Source organism: Jaculus jaculus, chromosome 5, assembly GCF_020740685.1.
Source record: "Jaculus jaculus isolate mJacJac1 chromosome 5, mJacJac1.mat.Y.cur, whole genome shotgun sequence".
In the NCBI taxonomy this organism is placed as follows: domain Eukaryota; kingdom Metazoa; phylum Chordata; class Mammalia; order Rodentia; family Dipodidae; genus Jaculus; species Jaculus jaculus.
Genome location: NC_059106.1, coordinates 158,626,558 through 158,651,625, shown reverse-complemented (window position 1 = coordinate 158,651,625; position 25,068 = coordinate 158,626,558). Strand labels below are relative to the sequence as shown.

The window sequence follows — 25,068 nt, the reverse complement described above, 5'->3', positions numbered from 1 at the left end:
CTCCACCCCATCCTGCAACTGTTTTTTTAATATATAATTTTATTATTGACAACTTCTATACTTACAGACAGAAAAACCATGATAATTCCCTCCCCTGCCCCATTTCCCCATCACAACTCCACTCTCCATTATATCCCCTCCTTCTCTCTGTTAGTCTCTCTTTTATTTTAATGTCATCATCTTTTTCTCCTATTATAAGCATTTTGTGAAGATATTCCCAGGCACTGTGAGGTAGTGGGTATTGAAACCAATTTCTGTCTGGACAGTTGCATGTAAGGAGCCCTACCCTTCCTTTGGCTCTTATATTCTTTCTGCCACCTCTTCTGGAATGGCCTCTGAGCCTTAGAAGGTGTCTGAGATGTGTCAGTGCTGGACACTCCTCTGTCACTTCTTCTCAGAACTATGTTGTTTTCTGGGTCATCCCAGTGGTCACCACCGTCTGAAAAGAGAAGCTTCTCCAACCAAAACTGAGTGTAGCATTAATATATGAATATGAACATTCAGTGTAGTGCTTAATGGTGACTTTGGTGAGCATAATATGTACATTTAACCAGATAAGAGCAGACTTTATACCCCTAAGGCTCATTATCTCCTCTACCATAGGCTTTTGATTAGGTTTTTAGTACCAGGCATGTATTCCCTCCCACAGAGCAGGCCTCCAGTGCAATTAGAGAGCAGTTGGTTTCCCCCAGAGCAGACATGCCACTATTGTACCTGTTTGATTATTTAGCCTGGCTGGATAAACTTGAGGCTTCCAGTGTCCACTGTTTGCATTGCTGATGATTTCTATCTACCATAGGGCTGCATGCAGTGCTTTTTCCAGCTTTCAGTTGGCTATCTACATGGAAGAGGTTTTCAGCTCAGCCCCAGGTTGATGTATTTCTCAATGACATTGCCACCCAGGCATGTGGAGTCTTTTGTTCTTTTGAGGTAGGGTTTCACTCTAGTCCAGGCTGACCTGGAAGTCACTATGTAGTCTCAGGTGGCCTCAAACTCATGGTGATCCTCCTACCTCTGCCTCCTGAGTATTGGGATTAAAGGTGTGCGCCACCACAAGCAGCCCTGTTCAAGGTTTTTTGTGCTTCCAAATGAATTTTAGAATTGTTTTTTTCTATTTCCATGAAGAATGCCACTGGAATTTTAAAGGGGATTACATAAAATGTGTAGATTGCTTTTGGTAAGGTTGACATTTTCACAATATTGACCCTCCAAATCCAAGAATATGGAATGTCTTTTCATTTCCTAGAATCTTCTGAAATTTCTTACTTGAGTGTTTTAAAGTTCTCATTGTAGAGATCCTTCACTTCCTTGGTTAGATTTATTCCAAAGTATTTTATTTACTTTTTTTTTTTTTTTTGAGGCAATTGTGAATGGGAAAGATTCCCTGATTTCATCCTCTTCATGTTTATTGCTAGTGAATAGGAAAGTTACTGATTTCTATGTGTTTATTTTGTATCCTGCTACATTGCTAAAAGTGTTTTCAGCTCTAGCAGTTTGCTGGTAGAGTCTTTAAGGTCTTTTATGTATAGAATATATCATCTGCAAATAATGATAATTTAATCTCTTCCTTTCTAACTTGTATCCCTTTTATATGTGTCTCTTGACTTCCTGCTATAGTTAAGACTTCCAGTACTATATTAAATAAAAGTGAGAACAGTGTACACCCTTGTCTTATTCCTGAATTTAGTGGAAAAGCTTCAAGTTTTTTCCCATTTAGTATTATGTTGGCTCTAGGTTTTTCATAAATAGCTTTTATTATGTTGAGGCATTTTCTTCTATTCCCAGTTTCTGTAGGACTTTTACCATGAAGGGATGTTGGATTTTGTCAAATACCTTTTCTGCATCTATTGAAATGGTCATGTGATTTTTTTCCTTCAGTCCATTTATATAGTGCATTACCTTTATCAATTTGCATATGTTGAACCATCCATTGCATCTCTGGGATAAAGCCTACTTGGTTGGAGTGAATAATCTTTCTGACATATTCTTGTATTCTACTTGCCAATATTTTGTTCAGAATTTTTGCATCTGTGTTCATGAGGGAGATTGGTCTATAATTTTCTTTTTTGTTCTGTCTGTGTCTAGTTCTAGTATCAGGGTGATCCTAGCTTCACAGAAGGAGTATGGTAGAATTCATTTCTTTTATATTTTATGCAAAATTTGAGAAGTAGTGGTATTAGTTCTCCCATAAAGGTCTGGTAAAATTCACCAGTGAATCCATCTAGGCCTGGACTTTTTTAGTTGGGATGCCTTTTATAACTGTTTGGATCTCTGTACTTGCTATAGGTCTACTTAAATGATTTATATCATCTTGATTTAATTTTGGTGGGTCATATAAATCAAGGAAATTATCCATTTCTATCAGACTTTCAAATTTATAGGCATCTATACTCTTAAAGGATGTCCTTATGATTTTCTGAATTTCTTTGGTATCTGTTGTAATGGTAACTCATCTTTAATTTTATTAATTTTTGTCTTTTCTTTCTTTCTTCTGGTCAGATTTGCTAATGGTTTATCAATCTTGTTTATCCCTTCAAAGAACCAACTCTTTGTTTCATTGATTCTTTGGATTGTTTTTGTGGGGCTTTTTTGTTTGGTTGTTTCTATTTTATTAATTTCTGCTCTAATGTTTATTATTTCTTCCCATCTACTGATTTTTGGTTTGCTTGTTCTTCTTTTTCCAAAGCTTTAAAGTGAAGCATTAGATTGTTTACTTGTGAACTCTCTAGTTTCTTAATATATGCGCTTAGAACTATAAATTTCCTTCTTAGGATTGCATTAATTGTGTCCCAGAAGTTTTGGTATGTTGTAGTCTCATCATCACTTGATTCTATGAACTTATTGATTTCCTTTTTGATTTGTTCAATGACCCATTCATCATTCAATAGTGTACTGTTTAGTCTCCATGAATTTCTGTATGCTCGGTAGTTTTTCTTATTGCTGATTTGTAGTTTTATCCTATTGTACTTAGATAGAGTACAAGGGATTATTTCAATTTTCTTGTATTTGTTAAGATTTTCTTTGTGTCCTAACATATGGTCTAATTTGGAGAATGTTCCATGTGCTGCTGAGAAAAATATATATTCTTCAGCATTTGGTTGAAATGTTCTGCAGATATCTGTTGGCTCCATTTGTTCAATGACATCTTTTAATCAAGATGTCTCTGTATTTTTTTGCCAGGATGACCTGTCAATTGATAAAGAGTGGGGTATTGAAGTCACCCACTACAATTTGGTATTATCTGTGACCTTAAGTCTAATATTGTTTATTTGATGAGATTGGAAGCCCCCATGTTAGATGCATATAAATTTAGAATTGTAATGTCCTCCTGTTGGAGTGTGCCTTTAATCAATATAAAGTGACCTTCTTTATCTTTCCTCACTAGTGTTGGTTTGAAGTCTATCCTGTCAAGTATTAGGATAGCAACCCCTGCTCATTTCCTAGGCCTGTTTTCTTGAAATATCATTTTCCATCATTTCACCCTAAGGCAGTGTCTATCTTTTATTGAGAGAAGAGTTTCCCAGAAGCAACAAATAGCAGGATTCTGCCTTTTAATCCAGTCTGCAAACCTGTGCCTTTTGGTTGGGGGACTGAGGCCATTGATATTAAGAGTTATTATTGAAAGGGATGTGTTTAGTCTCATCAATCTTCTTGTTTTGTAGTGCTTCCTGATTTCCCTTTACTCTCTTGTTTTAACTGTTATTTGAATATGATTTATTTTTTCCTGTGTCTTCATGTGTGTGCCTTGCTTTCTCTTCAGCATGAAGGATTCCTTCATGTATTTTCTGTAGAGCTTCTTAGTTTTCATAAATTCCTTGAGCCTGTTTTTGTTGTGGAATATCCTTATTTTTCCTTCAATTTGGATAGATAGCTTTGCAGGATAAAATAATCTTGGTTGTTATCTTTCAGAACATCATTCCAAGCCCTACTTGCTTTTAAAGTTTGTGTTGAGTAATCTGTTGTGATCCTGATGGGAGCTTGCCTTTATAGGTGACTTGCTTTTTCTCTCTAACTGCTTGCAATATATTTTCTTTGGTTTTCATGCTTAGTAGCTTAATTGTAACATGTTGAGGAGAGGTTCTTTCTAGGTTTTGTCTGTTTGGTGTTCTAAAAGCTTCTTGTATCTGCATTGGCAGTTCTTTCCCAATTTGGGGAAAATTTTCTTCTATGATTTTTTTGAAAATGCCTACCATGCCTTTGGATTGAAATTCTTCTCCTTCTACTATACCCTGAATTCTCATTTTTGATGTTTTCTTATTTTTTTTTTTTCCAGCAAAGTGTCCCGGCGTCTGAGGATAGAACCGGCGAACCAGAATCCGCCGACACCAAAGACGTGCCACCGGAAGGGCCGGGACCCTTTCGCTCTGCCTCCGCACATAACGGGGAGCGGGACCGCACACCCAGACCCCGCCAAGGAAAGGAGGTTTATTTTCTTATTTTTGATGTGTCCTGAATATCATGAAATTCCCCACCATATTAGCTTATCTTTCTTTGTTGGACTAGATTAGATCTGCCACCTGGTCTTCTACTTTACATATTCTGTTCTCTCCTTCATCCATTCTACTGATAAAACTTTCCACAGAGTTTTTATTTGACTGTGTTTTTCAGTGCTAGAATTTCTGCCTTATTTCTCTTCAGTATTTCAATTTCCTTACTCGTGTTTTGTAGTGAACTCCTTATTTCATTAAGCTGCTTTCCTGTATTCTCTTGGAGTTCCTTCAGCAGTTTGTTTTCTTTTTTAATCCCTTTTTTTTTTAATTCTTTGATTCCTTTTATTTCCTTGAGTATGGATAAAATGATTTTTTTTTTGAAATCTTTGTTAGGCATTTCATCTAAGATGGTTTCATTGGGGGTAATTTCTGATGGATCTATAAATTTGGGGGGTTATATTGCCTTGATTCTTTGTGTTTCTTTTATTATAATGTAGCAATTTTTGTATCATGAGTTGATCTGATGTTAGGGTTTTCTAATTATCTGTGGTGTTCTGAGACTTGGAAATCCAACTTTATGCACCTTCAGAGCAGGAGTTTAAGGTGCCAAGTTTATGTACTCCAGTCCAACCACAGAAGTAATCCTAACTGTTGAGTTTGCTTGCTAGTCAAGTATTTAGTGGGCTGGGTGGAGCAATTTACTGGCAAAATTATAAAATTCAACTGCGCAATATACACATTCAATAAAAAGTAACACAGAGGCCGAGCATGGTGGTGCATGCCTTTAATCTCAGCACTCGGGAGACAGAGGTAGGAGGACGGCCGTAAGCTCAAGGTCACCCTGAAACTACAGAGTGAATTCCAGGTCAGCCTGGGCTAGAGTGAAACCCTACCTTGGGGAAAAAAAAAAAAAGAGTATGCAAGTGTGGGGACTGAAACAAACAGATAACCTTATAAAGCCACAATCCCTAAGGGTGTGTGTTACTCTACACACTTAATCATGTTAGCTGGGAGGTTGAGATTTCTGTTCTGAAATGGGTTCCAGGTCAGGCTGGGTCTGAATCAGATCCTGCCCCTAATAGTGACAGAAGAAAAAGACAAAGGCCCTATGAATCTGAAAGCATCAAAGCAACAATAGTCAACCCCCAAATACATCTTAATTAAAAATGGTAAGGCCAACAACAAATATATAACCCATAACCTGTCCTGACATTGAAAATAAGATTAGCACTTCCAGTGCAGGCCTATGTACCTGCTTTTTTGTTGGACGGCCTTGTTACCTTTTGGGGTGGCTTCCAATCTCACCTCAGAGTGCTCACCTCAACCCCTCCATGTTGTGCCGTGGAGCTGGCGTTCTGGTCAGCTGTGCTGGATGCCCTGCTGCCAGGAGCTGAATGCATTCTCTGGAGGTTCGCAGTTCTGATGGTTGGGGGATGGGAGAGGGCAGGAAGCCTGGAGTTGTCCTGGAACTGCTCAGCTGGTCCCACCTGAGTCCCTTCAGCAGCTCCTTAGCTGATCTTCACTGTCTCAACTTCAGGTCTGATGAGGTTGGAAAATCCCCTTGTTTGGTCTCTGCTTCTGCAGCTGTGCCGAATTCTGGCCGTTTCCTCCTTTCTTATAGACCTTGGTCTCTCCTGCTTCTCTGCTGTGGCTGATAAAAACCTATACACCTTCACTTTTTAGAAGAAAAGTGTATTTTGCTGTGGTTTTGCTTAAATCCCTCCCTAGGCTGGTTTGGTATGACTCCTATGCAGCCACCTCACGTGGAAGAATCCCCGTCCTGAAACTTTTGACCCAAGATGAGATCATACCACACACCAGGGTGACTTGAGGTTCCAGTTGCCAGGACCCAAAGGAGGCAAATAGAAGATGAGACACACGGGACTTGGGGACAACACAAATTTGCTCTCACACATGATAAGCGCAGATTGAGGGTATATCTAAGTGGACATAACAAGGAGACACAGGTTGAGTCTAGAGCTCAAAAGTTGTGACTAGGGATAAATTTTGAGAGCAATCATTGTAATGGTAAATGTTGAATCTAGAGGTTAGGAAATTGGATCTGTGGATAAAGTGCTTACCATGCAAATGAGAGTACCTGAGTTCAGATACTCTTGCAGTTACCTTCTCATTGCCGGGACAAACACCTGACCAGAAGCAGCTGACGGGAGGAAAGGGTTTCTTTCAGTTTACAGATTCTGGGGGGAGCTCCATCATGGCAGAAGAAGCTGGCTCACATCTATAGCACAGAGAAAAAAGCAGGCATGTACTGTTGTCAAACACACCTACTAGGACTGAACTTAAGATTCACCCCAAGAGACACCCCCTCCTCCATCAAGGGTTTCACCTGCTGATGACCAAATAGGAAACTTCGTCTTAATTGAAAGAATACCTAAGGCTACAAGGACATGACATTCAAACCACCACAGATGCCCAGAACCCACATAAAGCTAGATATGGTAAATGTGAACACATGTAATCCAGGGTGCTTATGATGAGATGGTTGGCAGAGATGGAAGCCTTCAGTAATGAGCAATGAGAGAAGCTGTCTCAAGATAGGTGTTGAAGAGTCATACCCAAGGTTGTTTTCTGACCACATGCACACTGTGGCCCAAATTTGCCCATACCCATGTGTCCACATACATACATATATTATATACATCACACACTAAATAATTCAAAAATATTTTTTTATTAAAAAGTTGAACCCACAGTATACTTTATCTGGTTTTTATCCCCACTGTATTAATGGCTTTTATGTGGCTATGAACAAAGCACCAAAAAGGATGTCCTAAAGAAGAAAATATTTGATTGGAGTCACAACTTCAGGGGATTTGGTCCATGGTTGCTTGGTCCCATGAGCTGGAGAAGGATTTCATGTGGTGGTAGCATATGCTGAAAGACAGCTGTTCACTTTGTGGTGGACCAGAAGCAGAGAAGTGGAGAAGAACGAGCCAGATACTAGATGCTACTGAGAACCCACTCCCAATGACTGCTTTCTCTAGCAAGGTCTCACCTTGAAAAGTCTCCAGAGCTTTTCACAATTGTGCCGTCATCCAGGGACCGAGCTCCCAACACATGGTCCTTTGGGGGACAGTTCATATCCAAGCCATAACACTCAACTGCAATTTATCTGCATCGGCATTCATTCCTACCTTGTCACCACTCATCTCCATTCAGAATAAATCACCCACCTATAGTTATAACATCATACCTTCCTGTCTCCTAAGAGCCTTGTTCCAAGAAGCAACAGTTTTCCTGTCTTTCAATGAGACTTTATTAACTGGTCTTAATCTTCAGTCCGCAAACATGTCCAGATTGCTCTTCTCTTCAAAACAAAATCAAGTTAATTAACTTGGAAAAGAAAGGAAAAAAATTCCCTCCCTTGACCTTGGCTCTCCTCCAGTCACTGCCTTGTTTTCATGTTCTGATTTTCCCAAGAAGCTAAGAAGTTTGTCTAGCAAAAAGAATAGATGTTCAATATCTTCAGTTCCCCCTTTCCCATCAAGACCTCTCTTGCTGAAGTCTCCAGTGATCTCCCTGTCTCCAAACCAAAGGATTTGTTTCCATCCAGGACATTTCTGTGTCTAACACTGTTGTTTCTTAAACTTCTCTGTTCCCTTGTCTCTGTGAGTCTCTCTCTCTCTTTTTTTTGTTTTGTTTTTCGAGGCAGGGTCTCACTGTAACCCAGGCTGACCTGGAATTCGCTGTGTAGTCTCAGGGTGGTCTCCCAAGTGCTGGGACTAAAGGCACAAGTCCCCACGCCTGGCCTGACTCTCCTTAGTCTTCTTTCATCCTTCCTCCTTAAAAGAGCTCTTCTGAAATCACCACACTGGAGTCCATCATAGCTGGAGCCTTAGACGTCATCTTTGTCCTCCTCAGGCTCCCCTAAGGGATCACTGCCACAGATTTCTAGTTGAAATAACCCATTACACCTTCCACATGATTTCATCACTTCTAGTTTATAGGACTTATTTTATCCCCCAGAATATGATCTGACTTATCCATGGACAAGTAACTAGAGTGAGTATTCTGCCGTGGTGGTAAGTTTCCCAGAAATGTCAGTTATATCACATTGTAGTTACATCGTCCAAAGTCTTCTATATGCTGATTTTGTACTATCAATTATACAAGAAAAAAGTGTTGGTGCCTTCAAGTTAATTTGGGATTTGCTCATTTCTCCGTATGTGTGTGTGGGGGTGCATGCATGTGTGTGTAAAGATATGTATGCAGCATGTCCCTGCATGCCAAAGCCAGAGAGGAACTTCAGATGCTCTTCTCTATTGCTTATCCTCCTACTTCCCTGAAACAAGGTTTCTCCCTCAACCTGAAGCTGCTGCTTTTGGTCAGTGAGCCCAGTGGCTCTCCCACCTCCACCTGCGGTGGACTGGGGTTACAGATGTGCTTGGCCACAGCCAGCTTTAGTTTTAATTTTTAAAAAATTATTTACGTGTGTGTGTGTGTGTGTGTGTGTGTGTGTGTGTGTGTTAGGGGTGGAGGGGTGTCAGGGTCTCTAGCCATTGCAAACATCCATCAGACACATGCTTTACTTTTTATATCAGTCTTTACATGTGTGCTGGGGAATTAAACTCAAGCCAGTGGGCTTTGTAAGCACGTGCCTTTAACCACCGTACAATCTCCCCAGTTCCCAGCTTTGGTTTCTATGTGTGTTCTGAGGAGTCGAACTGGAATCGTCTTGGGCCCTCATGCATAAGCAACAAGTACTCATAACTGCTAAGTCACCTCCCAGCCCCCACTTCTCTCTGGTGGCTGGGTCTTACTTCATAGCTTTTTTTTTTTTTTTTTTTTTTTTTTTGCAAGCAGAAAGATTGAGATAATGGGCATGCCAGGGCCTCCAACCTCAGCAAACAAACTCCAGATGCCTCTGCCACTGTGTTATTAACATTTTCCATGATTATAAAATATATCCCATGGTAATTCCCTCCCTCCCCTGTGTCTGGTTTTATGTAGGTACCAGGGAATCAAACCCAGAGTCATTAGCCTTTGCAGGTAAGCGCCTTAACTACTAAGCTATCTCCCCAGCCCCTTACTTCATAGTTTTGAAGCTCTGCTATAGATGAATATACACTTTGAATTATTTTCACTTCTCTAAGTTGATTACTTTGTCATAACTAACTCTGTATAGTATTACTTGTTCAAACATCTCCTCAGAGGCTGGAGAGATAGCTCAGTGGGTAGAGCACTCAGGAGAACAGGACTGGTCTTGAGGAGAAGGAGCTGAAGAGGATGGGATATGACCGCAGTAGAGCATGCTCACATTCTAAAGCCCTCACTAAGGACTAGAGCGATGGCTAAGCAGCTAAGGCACTTGTCTGTAAAGCCAAAGGACCCAGGTTTGATTCCCCAGGATCCACGTTAGCTAGATGCACAAGGGGGCACACTGTCGAGAGTTCATTTCCAGTGGCTGGAGCCCTGGCATGCCCATTTTCTCTCTCTCTCTCTCCCCCCCTCTTTCTGTCAAATAAAAAAATAAAACTAAAATATTTAAAACCCTCACTAAAAATAAATACATAAAAGTTTCTTAAAAGCACCTTAAACTGTCTTGCTTTTTTTTTCTCAATTTTTATTAACATTTTCCATGATTATAAAAAATATCCCATGGTAATACCCTCCCTTCACCCCCCCTCCACTTTCCCCTTTGAAATTCCATTCTCAGATGGAATTTCAAATGTCTTGCATTTTTATCCAGTCTGATATTCTTTGTGTTTTAATTAGAATATATATAGATATTTACCCATGTGTTGGAACTCAGTTTACCATCTCTGGCTTGCTTTCTATTTGTTCTTTCTCTTCCTTATTCTCCTTTCCCATTTTTTTTTCACTTCCTTCTTTTGGTTAATGGGGTGTGCTGTGGATTATTTTATCCTATTATTGGCAAGAGCCAGCAAGTATGGTGTCATGGAAACCAACATAAGATTAAAATTATCAAGTATGTTAAATGTTTCTGAGACCTTAAATAAGCATAGACATAAAAAAGAAAGATCATAGGATTTGGCTGAGATGGGATAACCACTGGGCTTACTGGCCAAAACAGCAGCTCCAGGTTGAGGGAGAAGCCTCCTCTCAAAGAAGTAGTACGTGGTTGAGCGATTGAGAAAGGGTACTTTCTCCCTTGGCCACCACACATAGGTTCATGTGGACACATCTGTATACACACATGCATACACCACACACAGTGCCCATTCGCGGAATGGAATGGAATGGAATGGAATGGAATGGAATGGAATGGAATGGAATGGAATGGAATGGAATGGAATGGAATGGAATGGAATGGAATGGAATGGAATGGAATGGGGGAAGAGCTGGGAGGGAGGGAGGAAGGGCTGAAAAAGAAATTAGAGAAGCATTAGAAGTATCAACAGAGCTGGGTCTTGAAATAGGTGTACAGTTTAAGTAAATGGATATTCATTTCACTATCAAGTATCTATGGGGAGATTATGACCAGCCATGAGCTAGCAAGACAGGGTCACAGCCCTCCACAGCAGATAATCAGAATTGGGAGGGGGATGTCCAGGTAGAGGACAGAATAGGAGGAGGAGGAGAACAGGTAAAAAACAAGGAAAATGGGCAGGTGATAATCAAATTATGGAAGATTGAAGATGGAGGCCTAAGGAGCTACTGAAGATGTTTTTCAACTGTGTCATAAAAATATTAAGCTTGAAAATGGGCAAATCACCAGAAATTATTTCAGCGAGGTCAGGAAGCCAGAAGGCTAAGTAGGGTCTCACCTCCATTTTGTATTTATCCCTCTCTCTCTCTCCCTCTCTCTCTATTTATCCATCTATCTATCTATTTATGAGAGAGAGAAAGAATGGCATACCAGAATCTCTTGCCTCTGCAAACAAATTCCAAATACGTGTGTCACTTTGTGCATCTGGCTTTACATGGTGTGGTGGGTTGGTTCAGGTGTCCCCCATAAACTTAGGTGTTCTGAATGCTAGGTTCCCAGCTGATGGAGATTTGGGAATTAACATCTCCTGGAGGTGATGTATAGCTGGGGACAGGCTTATGGTTGTTATAGCCAGTTTCCCCTTGCCAGTGTTTGGCACACTCTCCTGTTGCTATTGTCTACCTAATGTTGGCTCATGCCATCATTTTCCCTGCCATGATGGAGCTTCCCCCTCGAGACTGTAAGCCAAAGTAAATAACTTTTTTCACACAAGCTACTCTTGGTTAGGTGATTTCTACCAGCAACGCAAACCTGACTGACTGTAACACATCGGTACTGGGAAACCAAACCCAGATGGGTAGGCTTTGCAAGCAAGTGACTTTAACCACTGAGCAATCTCCCCAGACCTTTAACTGAATGTTGACATTATGTCCAAGTGAGCTTGTATATCCAGTCATAGTAACACACTGATAGATTCAAGAGAAGATAATGTTTATCCTACTAATTTTAAACTTAATTCCTAATATTGCTCTATATAACTTATATCACCCATAAAGTTACACTTCTTATCAATTTTATCATTTTCTTTGTGAATGGGCCAATGAAGTTAAACTTGGAATTTTAGTGAACAACACTGATTTATTAAGTGGAAATACTTAAGTATTCTGTCATTTAGAGAAGTTATGAAGAATGTGTTACTCCAAAACCGTTACAAGAAGGGGAATGATAAAAGACTCAATCGCTATGACGCTCTGCTTGGGAACACAGCCTTATTGCTTCTCGCCAACTGATCACAGCCTACTTCCTTTGGTAGTCTGTCCTGACATGTGAAGACGCGTCATCAGTCAGTTGAGCAGATGGTAAGTGATCATAGCTCCTCATTAATGTCAGCCGGGGTCCTATCAGATCAGCACGGCTGCGCACTGTAACTCCATTCTGCCTTTGCAGGCGCTCTGTACCAATTAATAGAATCTAATTCCAGCCTGATGACATTTTCAAAAGGTTTTCAAAGTAAACAGTTTGATACAATTTAATTACAATGCTTTGAAATTCAGCTTAAGATTAATGGTGTTAAAGAACACACATAAAATCCTTGACAGACATGAAATTATTATGAAATGAGGCTGTCAGAAGAATATAAAAAATGTATCTGAATTTCAGTGAGCACTGAAAAATGAACCCTGTATGCAGACAAAATAAGAACGTGTTTTTAAAAACTGTTTGTTTGTTTGTCTGTTTATTTACAAGGAGAGACAGGGAGAGAAAGCGGGTGCACCAGGGCTCTAGCCACTGCAAATGAACTCCAGATACACGTGCCACTTTGTACATCTGGCTTTACATGGGTACTGGGGAATCAAACCCAGATCATTTGGCTCTTCAAGCAAGTGATTTAACTGCTGAGCCATCTCTCCAGCCCAAAACGGGTTTAAGATATGCCCAGAGTAGGATGCCTCTGGAAAACAAATCTTTGTGCTCCCTTGCTTCGCCTCCACTGCAGGAGCGGACTAACGCTTGAGGAGAGCACTTGAATGTGTCTGCTTGGCTTTGTGCACGGGGAGCTAGAAAGGTGCAGATACTTTCTGAGAAAATCTCCCTTGCTGACTCTTTCATTAAAGACTGATATTTTGGGGCTGGAGAAATGGCTTAGCAGTTACAGCATTTGCCTGTGAAGCCTAAGGACCCCGGTTCAATTCCCCAGGCCCCATATAAACCGGAAGCACAAGGGGGCCCATGAATCTGGAGTTCGTTTGCAGTGGCTAGAAGCCCTGGCGTGCCCATTCTCTCTTTCTATCTGCCTCTTTGTGGCTCTCAAATAAATAAATAAACAAAATATTTTTTAAAAAAAAAAAAAGGCTGATATTTTGGTTAGCAGTGACTCTGTTATTTCTTCTATTTTAGAATCCACATACTTCTAGGTGAAAGTTTATCTGACCATGAGGAGCCGTATTCAGATCTGTAAAACAGCAGAGCAGATGGCTCCGGTCTTGTCCTGGCATCAGTGGATAAAGCCATGAGGACCTTGACTTCATTGTTTTGGGGAAAAGATGGATGATAAATATTGCTGGAACCATCTTTTCTTTAAAAGGGGTTCAGGTCGTGTACTTGGTCCATAAACTTATCCTGGCCCTAGAGTTCCTGCTCCATTCCTGTCTCCACTGCCTTCACCTCTCTCTACACCCCAACTTCCAGGGACAAAGAACTCAGAGACAAGTGCAGAAAGCGAAGAGGGAGAAACACAACATGGGGAGAAAAGTACAACACTCCAAGAAGGATCACTTACCCTTAGCTACACAGTGAGTTCAAAGCCAGTCTTGGCCATATTCAACTTTTGTTCAAAAAAAAAAAAAGGAAAAGGAAAAGCCACCTGTGTTCTTTTGTGCCTCCAAATCTTAAGAATTATTTTTCTGTTTCTGTGAAGGACATTGGAATTTTGTGTGTGTGTGTGTGTGTGTGTGTGTGTGGTTTTTCGAGGTAGGGTTTCACCCTAGCTCAGGCTGACCTGGAATTTACTTCGTAATCTCAGGGTGCTCTCGAACTCATGGTGATCCTCCTACCTCTGCCTCCCAAGTGCTGGGATTAAAGGCGTGCACCACCGTGCCCGGCTGACATTGGAATTTGTATGGGTGGGAATGGCACTGAATATGTAAATTGCTTTGGGTAAACTTGTCCCTTTCACGTTATAACTTCTTCCAATCTATGAGCATGGGAGATATTGGCCATTATCCAGTGTCTTCTCAATGTCTCTCTTGAGGGTTCTCAAGTTCTCATTATAGAGGTCACTCACTTCCTTGGTTAGGTTTATTCCTAGGGGTTTGTTTGTTTGTTTGTTTGTTTTGGCTTTTCTAGGTAGGGTCTCTAGCTCTAGCCCAGGATGACGTGGAATTCACTATGTGGTCTCGGGCCGGCCTCGAACTCACAATGATGCTCTCACCTCTGACTCACGAGTGCTGAGATTAAAGGTGTGCACCACCACGCCCGGCCATTGCTAGCTTTTTAGTTTGAGGCAATTGCGAATGAAACCGTTTCCCTGATTTCTTCCTCAGCTTGTTACTGGTATATAGGAAGGTACATCGATTACGTTCTCGCTGCTATGAACAACTACCTGATCAGAAGCAATTTAGGGGAGGAAAAGTTTAACTTGGCTTACGTTTCCACAGAATAGAGTCCTTCCTGGCAAGGAGGGCGTGGCAGGCTGCAGCAGGAGGCCTGGGTTACATCTCACCACAGTCAGGAGGCAGAGGGTGAACAGGGCCGAAGCGCCGCAAGGTCCACCCCCAGCAAGCCGCTTCCTCCAGCAAGACTCTACCTCCCTCCTGAGCAGAATTTGCAGCAGGTGGCCACGCGTTCGAACACATGAGCCTTGGTGGTGGCGGGGACATTTCACATTCAAGCCATCTCAGAAAACTCCCGAGTTTTCGATGTTAATTTTGTAATGTACCTCTCTGCTGAAAGTGTTTGTCAGTTCTAAGAGTTTTGGGGTGGAGTCTTTAAGATCGCTTATGAATGAAACTAGATCTGCCAATAAGAATTCTTTGAACTCCAGCCTTCCTGACGTGTGCCCCTGTTATTTGCTTCTCTACTGCTGTCACTAAGACTTTTAGAACTGTGTTAAGGGAGTGGGCAGAGCGGACACCTTCATCTTGTTCTTGATTTTACTAAGACTTGCTTTGTGTCCCAATGTAAGGTCTATTTTAGATACAGTTCCACGGGCTGCTGAGAAGAAAACGTACTCTGCAGTGTTTAGGTCAGATGTTCTGTGGGTAGCATTCTGCTAAGTCCAGTTGGTCTCTGCTGTCATTGCTTTAAAATATTTAAATTCATTTATTTGCATGAGGGAGAGAGAGAGAGGTAGTATGGACATGCCAGAGCCTCTTACTGATGCAAATGAAATCCAGGTACGTGCACTACATTGTGCATCTGGCTTTATGTGGGCACTGGGTCATTGAACCCCAGCTGTCAGGTTTTACATGCAAGCATCTTTAACTGTTGAGCCATCTCCCCAGCCCTACGACGTCATTTAATTCAGATATGTCTCTGTTTATTTTTGCTTGTTTGCTCAGTGGGTGAGGGTAGGATATTAAAGTCAGCCATTATTAATGTTTTAAGGTTAAACTGTTGCTTTACCTCTAATATTTTTGTTTTTGAAATCAGACACGTCTGCATTTTTTGGTGTGAATATGTTTAGAAGTATAACACCCTCTTGATAGACTGTTGCCCTCATCAGTTTGAAGTGCTCTTCCTTTCTACTCTGGCTAGCTTGGGTTTAAAGTTGATTTTGAACAGCTACACCTAGTGAGGTGGGTTTCCTTGGAGACAACAGATAGATGTGTCACAAACGTTGGTGTGGTCTTAAAGATATGTTTGCATGCATGCGTGCACACAAACACACACACACGCACACTTTCCTGCCCACAAATTGCTCTCCCCTCTGGGTGAATTCTGATTCTTCCATTTTATTTTTGCCGTACTGAGAATTGCACACAGAGTCCCAGTGTATACTGGGCAGGCTCTCTGTCACTAGGCCGTACTCCAGCTGCCCTCCTCCTCCACATATGATGCTTCTCCCCAAAACCTACTGAGAAATCTTAGGGTCCCTCCAGGCTCCCTTGCAGATGAAAACCACACCTTCACTTAACCAAATGGTTTCTTGTTTGATTTGTTTACACATGAAGTGCTAGAACCAGTGAGCAAGACAGGAGTCAGCTCATTGCCATGAGCACACTTCTGCTGAAAGGCAAATTGGATTTGCATTTACCAAAGGCAAATATACACTCTCAAGTCAGGTATTAAAAGATACACCAAATATTTTAATAATAATCAAATATTTTAAAAGGGCACATATAGATGCCTTAGATGTGTTTAATAATATTCTCCTCTACACAGGTAACATCAAAGAAAGAACCAGTCAACCAGAAATGAAGGCACTCTGGCCTGCTTTGAAAAGCGAACTTCAAGAAATTCACTATATTGAAATTACTATTGGGATCCATTGACATTTTACTGAAGTGTGACTCTCCAGGATCCACACTAATTATATATATGCAAACATTGAAAGGACAATGTCCTACTTTTAAGAACAAGGGAAGGATGACGAGATACTTTCCAAGTCATCTTGACTTACTAAAAAAGAGAAGTAATGGCGCACGCCTTTAATCCCAGCACTCCGGAGGCAGAGGTAGGAGGGTCGCCATGAATTCGAGGCCACCCTGAGACTACATAGTGAACTCCAGATCCAGCCTGGGCTAGAGTGAGACCCTACCTAAAAAAAACGGGGGGGGGGGTGGCTGGAGAGATGGCTTCACAGTTAAGGTGCTTGCCTGCGAAGCCAAAGGACCCAGGATTGATTCCCCAGGACCCATGTAAGCCAGATGCACAAAGTGACGCATGCATCTGGAGTTTGTTTGCAGTAGCTGGAGGCCCTGATGTGCCCATTCTCCCTCCCTCCTCAAATAAATAAATAAATAATATTTTTTTAAAAAAACATTGCATTTAAGGAGGAAGGAAGGAAGGAAGGAAGGAAGGAAGGAAGGAGGAAAGAAAAGTGGTGACTAATTGCTTTCAGACACATTCCTCGGTGGTACGGCCACTGTAAATTGGCCTTGTGCTATAAACAAGCCCCCCACGACCTATGTTCATGTCAGCAACCCTGAGTAAGCAGTGGGTCACACACCGCATACATACAAAAAGACATGACAATAGGGGAGGGACTCATGGCGAAGAAGAAGGGGTTCAACAGGAGAGGGGGGGGATAAGAGAAGGCAATGAGGGGGTGGTAAAGAGGATAGAAAGTCATTTCCTACAGATGAAATTACCAAAAAGTAGTTAATTTTAAAAAAGGACTGCTCCCAGTTACAGCGAGTGGTGATGGAAGGAAAAGACACGGGTTCTGTGGGGAGACCGTGTGAGAGTGCCATTCCAAGAGGAATGGCTTATTTGCTCTACTCGGAATCCCTGCATACCAAAAGGTAGTGGAGAATATTCTGTTGATTAAGAAGGCTCACAGGGCTGGGGGTCCGATTCCTCGGGACCCATGTAAGCCAGACGCACAAGGGGGCGCATGCATCTCAAGTTTATTTGCAGTGGCTGAAGGCCCTGACATGCCCATTCCATATATATATAGCTCTACCCCTCCCTCCCTCCCTCTCTCTCTCAAATAAATAAAACTAAAGATGAAATAACATTGATATTTAAAATAAAAGAAGACACAAATAGTGTGTCATCATGTGACAGTCACTCATTAGTTCTGCCTTATAAGGTTTTTTTGTTTTTGTTTTTGTTTTAGATCTTCTCTTGGGCCCATGATAGATAGATGCCCTATGCTTGAAATTGACATGGGGTATGTCCAGGTGAAATGACATGGCCACGTGATTTGCACTGGCTAATGGAAAGGCAAAAGAGGTGATAAAGTGGAGCTCTGGCAGTGCTTAATAACCCACGTATGATTGCGCCTCTCGTAGTCACTGGCTCAATTCAGACAGTGGCTGCTTCCCCGGTCTGGCTACTAGAGTCAGGACATGAAGACAGGAGTGAGAGGAGAGGGCAGAGGGAAGGAAAGGAGAAAGGAAGGGAGGTAAGGTAGAAAGGAAAAAGGGAGGAACGAAGGGAGGAAGGAGAGAAGGGGAGAAGGAAGGCAATGAGACAGAGGGAGAAGGAAGGCAATGAGTCAGGGAGGAGGGAGAGAGGAAGAGGAAGAAGGAAATCTATTCTGGAAGAGGATGAGGAGCTGAGCATTTGTCCACACTTCCCTCTCAGTAGTCACAGGCATCTGGGTCTGGTGCTCTAATATATATGTTTTCTAAGAAGACAAAGATTTCTCCAGAGGAGGCCAGTGCTGTTCCCTCAGCCATCTCGTCCTTGCTGGACCATCGAGAGCCAGGCAGCGGCAGGAACGCAATGGTTTGCTTTGTGTGTGGTATCACTCCTGACCTGCAGCTTGGACAATCTCCACTCCAGGCCGTCCTAGGGAGGCACGAGGCCTCACCACTCCGGCACATGGCTGTGAATTCCTAGTGGACAGGCTCCCCATAAATCAGGCAACTGACTCCACCTCCCCGCCCCGCAGAATCTGCAGCAAAGGGATGCTTGGCAGAAAGCTCCTATTTGCTTAGCTTATGAGTATGTTATCTAATTATCTAGTCCTGTCAAACCCACACGGCATGAAGTAAGATGGGTCACAACAAACGACTGGGTGGTTTTGATGTGATTTCTCAATCGTGCTGAGCACACGTCTCCTGCCTACATCCCTGGGTGACTCGGTCCCCTCTGCAAGCACTGACAGCCTGTGAGCCACCTCTGAGCAGCCTCCCTCCCACCATCCCAGCTACCCAATGTGCCACTTAGGTATTAAAGGACCCTGTCACACTTGAAGCTTTCTCCATCTTTGGCTAGGAGCACTCATTGCCCCTTTCTCTGTCTCCTTGGGTCTCCTACATCTGCAAAACAGCTAGACAGGGCTGGAGAGATGGCTTAGTGGTTAAGACATTTGCCTGCAAAGCCAAAGGATCCCAGTTCAATTCTCCAGGACCCACATAAGCCAGATGCATAAGGGGGCACATGCATCTGGAGTTTGTCTGCAGTGGCTGGAGGCCCTGGTATGCCCATTCTCTCCTCTCTCTCTCTCAAATAAATAAATAAAATATATTTTAAAAAAGAGCTAGATAGTTGTGACACCAACTTGAGCCCTGTCCCACATGCTGGCTAAGGGAGTGTAGCAAAGTCGCCTCACTTCCCTAAATCCATTCACTGTTTGGAGGAGGAGGAGGAGATTGAGCTGATGCCCCTCCATGGTTGCTGCAGGCTCTGTGTTTTCCTATTCGATAAGGGAACAGTGGCCAGTCCAGAGTGGAAGCTCCATGATGCCCACTGTGAAAATTCAGGGCCAGGACACGGCTGTTTGAACCCATCCTCTCTCCTGAACTCCACTCCAGAAGATGGGACAGACCCTTCAGAGCCCTACTTCTTACTCATCAAGGGAATGATCCAACAAGAGGATATCACAGTCATTAATCTTTATGCACCAAACACTGGTGCACCACAATTCATAAAACAAAACCTACTTGACAACAAAACAAATAACCACTAACACCATCATAGTTGGCAACTTCAATACTCCACTATCAGCAGTAGATAGATCATTCAAACAGAAAATTAACAGGGAAGTAACACCACCCTAGATCTACAGAACATTCTAGCCAAAATCTACAGATGACACATTCTTCTCAGCAGCCCATGGAACCTTCTCTAAAATAGATCATGTACTGGGTCATGAAGCCTGCCTCCATATATTTAGGAGGATCGACATAATTTCCTGCTTGATATCAGATCACAATGCTGTATTGCTAGAAATTAACAACAAAAGATGTGCCAGGAATCCAGTATTGAAAGACTAGCCCTGGAGAGAGGTGAGAAGGCTCCAAGTCGCTGAGGAGGCAGCAGCTAATCACTAACAAAATAAAGGAATAATTGAGTTACTATCCACTCTCAGAGAAGATGCTTAGCAATGGAACTGAATCGACTGCACACAGTATCACAATTGTTCTATGGATTGGAAAGTTTTTAAAATACAAAATTGAAAACAAAATAAGAATTTTAAACAATAAGGGATCGAGGAATTTTAAACCATCTCAGGACTAGAGAGTTGGCTTAGTGGTTAAGGTACACTTCTGTGAAGCTAAGAACCTATGTTCAACGTCCCAGATCCCACATGGGTGAGATGCACAAGGTGACCCATGCGCACAAGGTAGTGTACACATTTGGAATTCAATGACAGTGGCTGGAGGCCCTGGTGCACCAATTCTCTCTCTCTCTCTCCCCCTCCCTCCCTCCTCTCTCTCTCTTGCTGTAACTCTCATTAAAAAAAAAAAAAAAAAGGCCAGTCTGTTGGGTTTGCCTCAATAAATAAATAAATAGGGCTGGAGAGATGGCTTGGCGGTTAAGCGCTTGCCTGTGAAGCCTAAGAACCCCGGTTCGAGGCTCGGTTCCCCAGGTCCCACGTTAGCCAGATGCACAAGGGGGCGCACGCGTCTGGAGTTCGTTTGCAGAGGCTGGAAGCCCTGGCGCGCCCATTCTCTCTCTCTCCCTCTATCTGTCTTTCTCTCTGTGTCTGTCGCTCTCAAATAAATAAATTAAAATTTTTTTAAAATAAATAAATAAACCATCTCAATTTGTGATAAAAGGCAGTGAGTGTAATAACAGGTGTGCACCTCTGGTTCTAACTTCATCAACCACCTTGAGTTTTTTAGAATATCACAAAGGGCCATAAAGCTGAGCCAGGATGTCAGGCCCAGTCTGCCCTCCAAGAGTCCACTTTAGAAGGGACAAAAAGCCATGGGCCATTACCTCATCACAATGAAAAACCACCCAAGTACAGTGAGCTCCCCAAAATGAATAGGCCTGCAGCCCTAAAGCTCAGAGGCTTGTACCCCAGGGCATCTGAGCCAATTCTTTCTAGCTACAAGCCAGAAGGCAACTTCTGCAAACCTCCACTCTGCTTCCCCACCAAGCACCAGCATTCTCCTTCCTTCCACAACCTCCAGTTGGTACACGTGAGCTTGACCATGAAGAAAAGCTCCCTCACACCAGGCAGAAGTGCTGGACCTAGTCACCTGTGCCGCATGGCCTCTGCTGGCCACACCTGATCTCAACATGTGTCAAGGAGACCCACAGCTTCAGTACTGATGGGGAGGATTAGACAGTTGAGGGTCTGTTTCAATGTCTTTGCCTCTCCCAAACCACTGTCATCATCCCCTAAAGAAACACTGCAAAACACTGGGCTGGGATGGCTCACTACATGGAGAGAGGATGTTCCTGGGCTCCCAGATGGGATTCTCGGGCCCTGGAGAATTTGGGAGACAAGACACCTTGCCCGACTGCCAAGCATCTAGCTCCTCTCACCGTGCAGGAGCACCTGATTCCCCTCTGAGGCTCTGGAATCTTTGGCTTCATCTTGAGTTGCTGCATTTTCTTCTCTTTCAATCGCTCCAGTTTTCAAGTGGCCAGTAAGTTCTCTCTGTCCAAAACGCAAGAAAGAGTCAAGCCAGGGCTACCCTTCCAAGTCTTTCTGGCCTCCATACAACCTTCTCCTGGAAAATGCTGTCTCCCAAGGGCCTCAGCTCTTCCTGGCCAGTGAGGACCAAGCGCTTCCCCAGGGGGACCACAAGAGGGAGACAGCTTTCTCTGCCAAGATCAGCAGGAGGGACACCTGCGCATCCGCACCACGATGGGCCAAAGTGAGCACTTGAAAGACACGGATCCGTTCAGAAGGCATAAGTGAAGCTGTGATGGAAAGAATAAATGTCCCCCACTGTGTTCCCTGACCTCAAAACCCCTAAAGCCCCAAAGTCAATCAACTTTTGGGTTGATGACTGGATTCATCCCAGACTTTAGATCTTGTTAAAAGTCTAAACGTTAACTTCTATTTGAAATTCAAGAAGGTCCCCTTTTCAAACTCCATTCTTTTCTGCTAACTCTTCTCTGTGCTGGTTCTGTTTATCCTGAACTTTCTGGCTGAGGTGCTGTGGTGGCATGTGATGACCAAAAGAGAACCCAGCTGCCCCACCACTCAGCCACCCCGCCGCCCCCCTCTGGGCCACACACCTCCCACGCCCGCCTCCAGCCAGCCTGGGTGGGCCAAAGCCTCAACACTCTCACCCACCACCCAGACACGCTGGTGAGGCCCTGGGAGTCTTTTCCTCACCCCACTCCTGTTCTAGAAGGAAAGGTGGGTACCTCCGGAAGGCCTGCACAGTGGCATAACGCAGTATGTGCTCCTTACCCACGCAAGCCCTTGCTGTGTAGACGGCACACCACACTTCCCAAAACTTAACACCGTCCACCTTCCACCCAATCCAGAGAATAGGCATAAAGCCTCAAGGGCAAAAAAAAAATTCTAAAAAAAATACCTTGAATTGGGCTGGAGAGATGGCTTTGTGGTTAAGGCGCTTGTCTATGAAGCCTAAGGACACATGTTTGACTCTCCCAGGTCCCACATAATCCAGACGCACAAGGTGATGCAAGTGCACAAGGTGACCCACACATCTGGAGCTCGATGGCAGTGTCTGGAGGCCCTGGCCCACCAATTCTCTCTTATCCTTCTCTCTCATAAAATATTATTTAAAAAAGACCTTGAGTCAAGTAAAGATATTAATAAAAATATGCTGATAATGTGTTTTTAAATAGACTTTCTTTTTCAGAGCAGTTTCAGGTTGTCAGCAAGACTGTGTGGAAAGTATAAAGAATCCCCAGAGAGCCCTGGTCCCCACGCATGCACAGCCTCCCGTGGTTACCCTCCCATACCAGAAAGCTTCCTTTCTTATGCCAAGACCTTCGCTGATATGCCATTGTCTTGCAGTGTCCAGAGATCACATTCAATCAGGCTTACCCTCTATGTAAGAATGAGTAGCTCTCTTTATGGTTCTATACAAGGTAGTATCACCAGTCTAACAAATCCTCTGTGCTCCTTCTATTCATCCCCAACACACACACACACACACACACACACACACACACACACACAGCCTCTGATCTTTTTAGTCTTCATGGTTTCCTTTCTCTTGATGGTTATGCAGTTGGAAATATGTAGTATGGAACCTCTTCAGGTTGGTTTCCTTTGCTTAATAAGATGCTTTCTGGGTTTTTGGTTGCTTTTTAACTTAATTTTATTTTTATTTGTTTATTTATTTGACAGAGAGAGAGAAAGGGAATGGGAATGGACATACCAAGGTCTCCAGCCACTGCAAACAAACTCCAGATGCATGTGCCACCTTATGCATCTGATTTACATGGGTCCCGGGGAATCAAACCTGGGTCCTTTGGCTTTGCAGGCAAGTGCCTTAACCACTAAGCCATCCCTCCAGCCCCCACTTATTTTTTTATGAGAGAGAAAGAAAACAAGACAGAGAGAGGGAATTGGCACATCAGGGCCTCCAGTCACTGCAATTGAACTCCAGCTGCATGCGCCACCTTGTGTGCACGTTTGTGTCTGGCTTAAGTGGCACCTGGAGAGTTGAACATGGGCATTTTCACCTCACACACAAGCACCTTAACTGCTAAGCCATCCCTCCAGCCCATGGTCACTCATATTTTATGTGTATGTGTGCATGTGCTGTTGTGTGTATAGACCAGAGGACACCTTTGGGTATCAACTTTAGGAACGCCATCCACTTTCTTTGAGACAAAGTCTCTCCTCACCCTGGAGCTCACCAATTAGACTAGACTGGATAGCCAGTGGACTCCAAGAATCCTCCTGTCTCTGCCTATCCTGTGCTGGCATTTACATACCACCATGGTTGGCATGTTCACATGGATACTGGGGATTGAACCCAGATCGTCAAGACAAGCACTCTTATCAACTGAGCTACCTCATCGGCCTCCTGTTTTTGTCTTGTTTTGTTTTGAGGTAAAGTCTCACTCTGGCCCAGGCTGACCTGAAACTCTGTAGTCTCAGGTTGGCCTTGAACTCACAGCAATCCACCTACCTCTGCCTCCCAAGTGCTGGGATTAAAGGGGTCATCCATTAATATATTGTTTTCTGGTTGTACCACAGTTTATTCGTTCACCCATGGAAGTATATCTTAGTTGCTTCCATGTTTGGGCAACTATGAACAAGTCTGCTGTACACATCCCTGTGCAGGATTTCTTTTTCTCATTTGTGTAAACATCAAGAAGCATTATTACTGGATCCTGTGGTAAGAATCAACCATACCATGATTCTACTTTTCCTCCAAGGACTCCTCAGATCCAGGAGGGTCTCAAAAGGTCCAATGCTGGTGTCACTGCTCCTCAGTTCTTGGTGTCCACATTATCCTGACCGTGTGTGTGTGTGTGTGTGTGTGTGTGTGTGTGTGTGTGTCATGAGAAATAACTTGTTGGTTCTAAATTAATTACAGATTTACATGTAATTGTCAAAATGCATTCAAGAAGACCCTTTCCAGGCTGGACAGATGCCTTAGCAATTAAGGCATTTACTGTGAAGCCTAAGGATCCAGGTTCAATTCCCCAGGACCAGGTGAGCCAGAGGCACAAGGTGGTGCATGCGTCTGGACTTTGTTTGCAGTGAGTGGTTGGAGGCCCAGGTGAGTCGTTTCTCTCCCTCCCTCCCTTTCTCTCTCTCTCTCTCTCCAATAAATAAATTAAATTAAATTTAAAAAGAAGACCCTTTCCTCCAGTGGCCCCTATAATAGCATCCTCTTACATAACAACAATGAAGTATCCCAGCCAGGAAGCTGACGCTGACACAGTGGACCACTTTCTGTTTGAGGATGCATCCGTTAAAGCAATAGTCACATGATTTCTACATTGGGGCCATTACTAATAGTTCCACTAGCAACATGTTTGTAAAGTTTAAGAGAAAATAAATTTTTATGTCTCAGGGATTAAATATCCAAGAGTACGATTATTGAGTCACATGTGTTCGGTATTTAAGAAATGGCCAGATTCTTTTTTTCCACTGGGGCTGGACCACTTTACTTTCTGTGTGAGTGATTGCTTCTCCACATCATTGGAATGGCTGGAATTGCTAGTTTTTATTTTAGCCCTTCTGATACAGGAGAGATTTCTCATTGTGGTTTGACTTTGCATTTCCCTAATGGCTAATAATGTTGAATACCTTCTCATGGGCTGATTTCCCTCCTGCAGAGTTGTCGTAGGTGAAGTGTCCGTTCATGTCTTGGCCCAAGTTCATGACTGAAGTGTTTGCAGGCTCTTACTACTGAGTTTTGAGAGTTCTTA

At 43.0% G+C, this 25,068-nt stretch overlaps 1 non-coding gene across 1 annotated transcript; it reads right to left on the bottom strand.

Moving 5' to 3' along the window:
- Positions 1–4,275: 4,275 nt before the first annotated feature.
- Positions 4,276–4,424, bottom strand: LOC123461284. Its single transcript, XR_006637571.1, has one exon. It is a non-coding gene; the product is annotated as a small nucleolar RNA SNORA57 (small nucleolar RNA).
- Between the last annotated feature and the right edge of the window lie 20,644 nt (positions 4,425–25,068).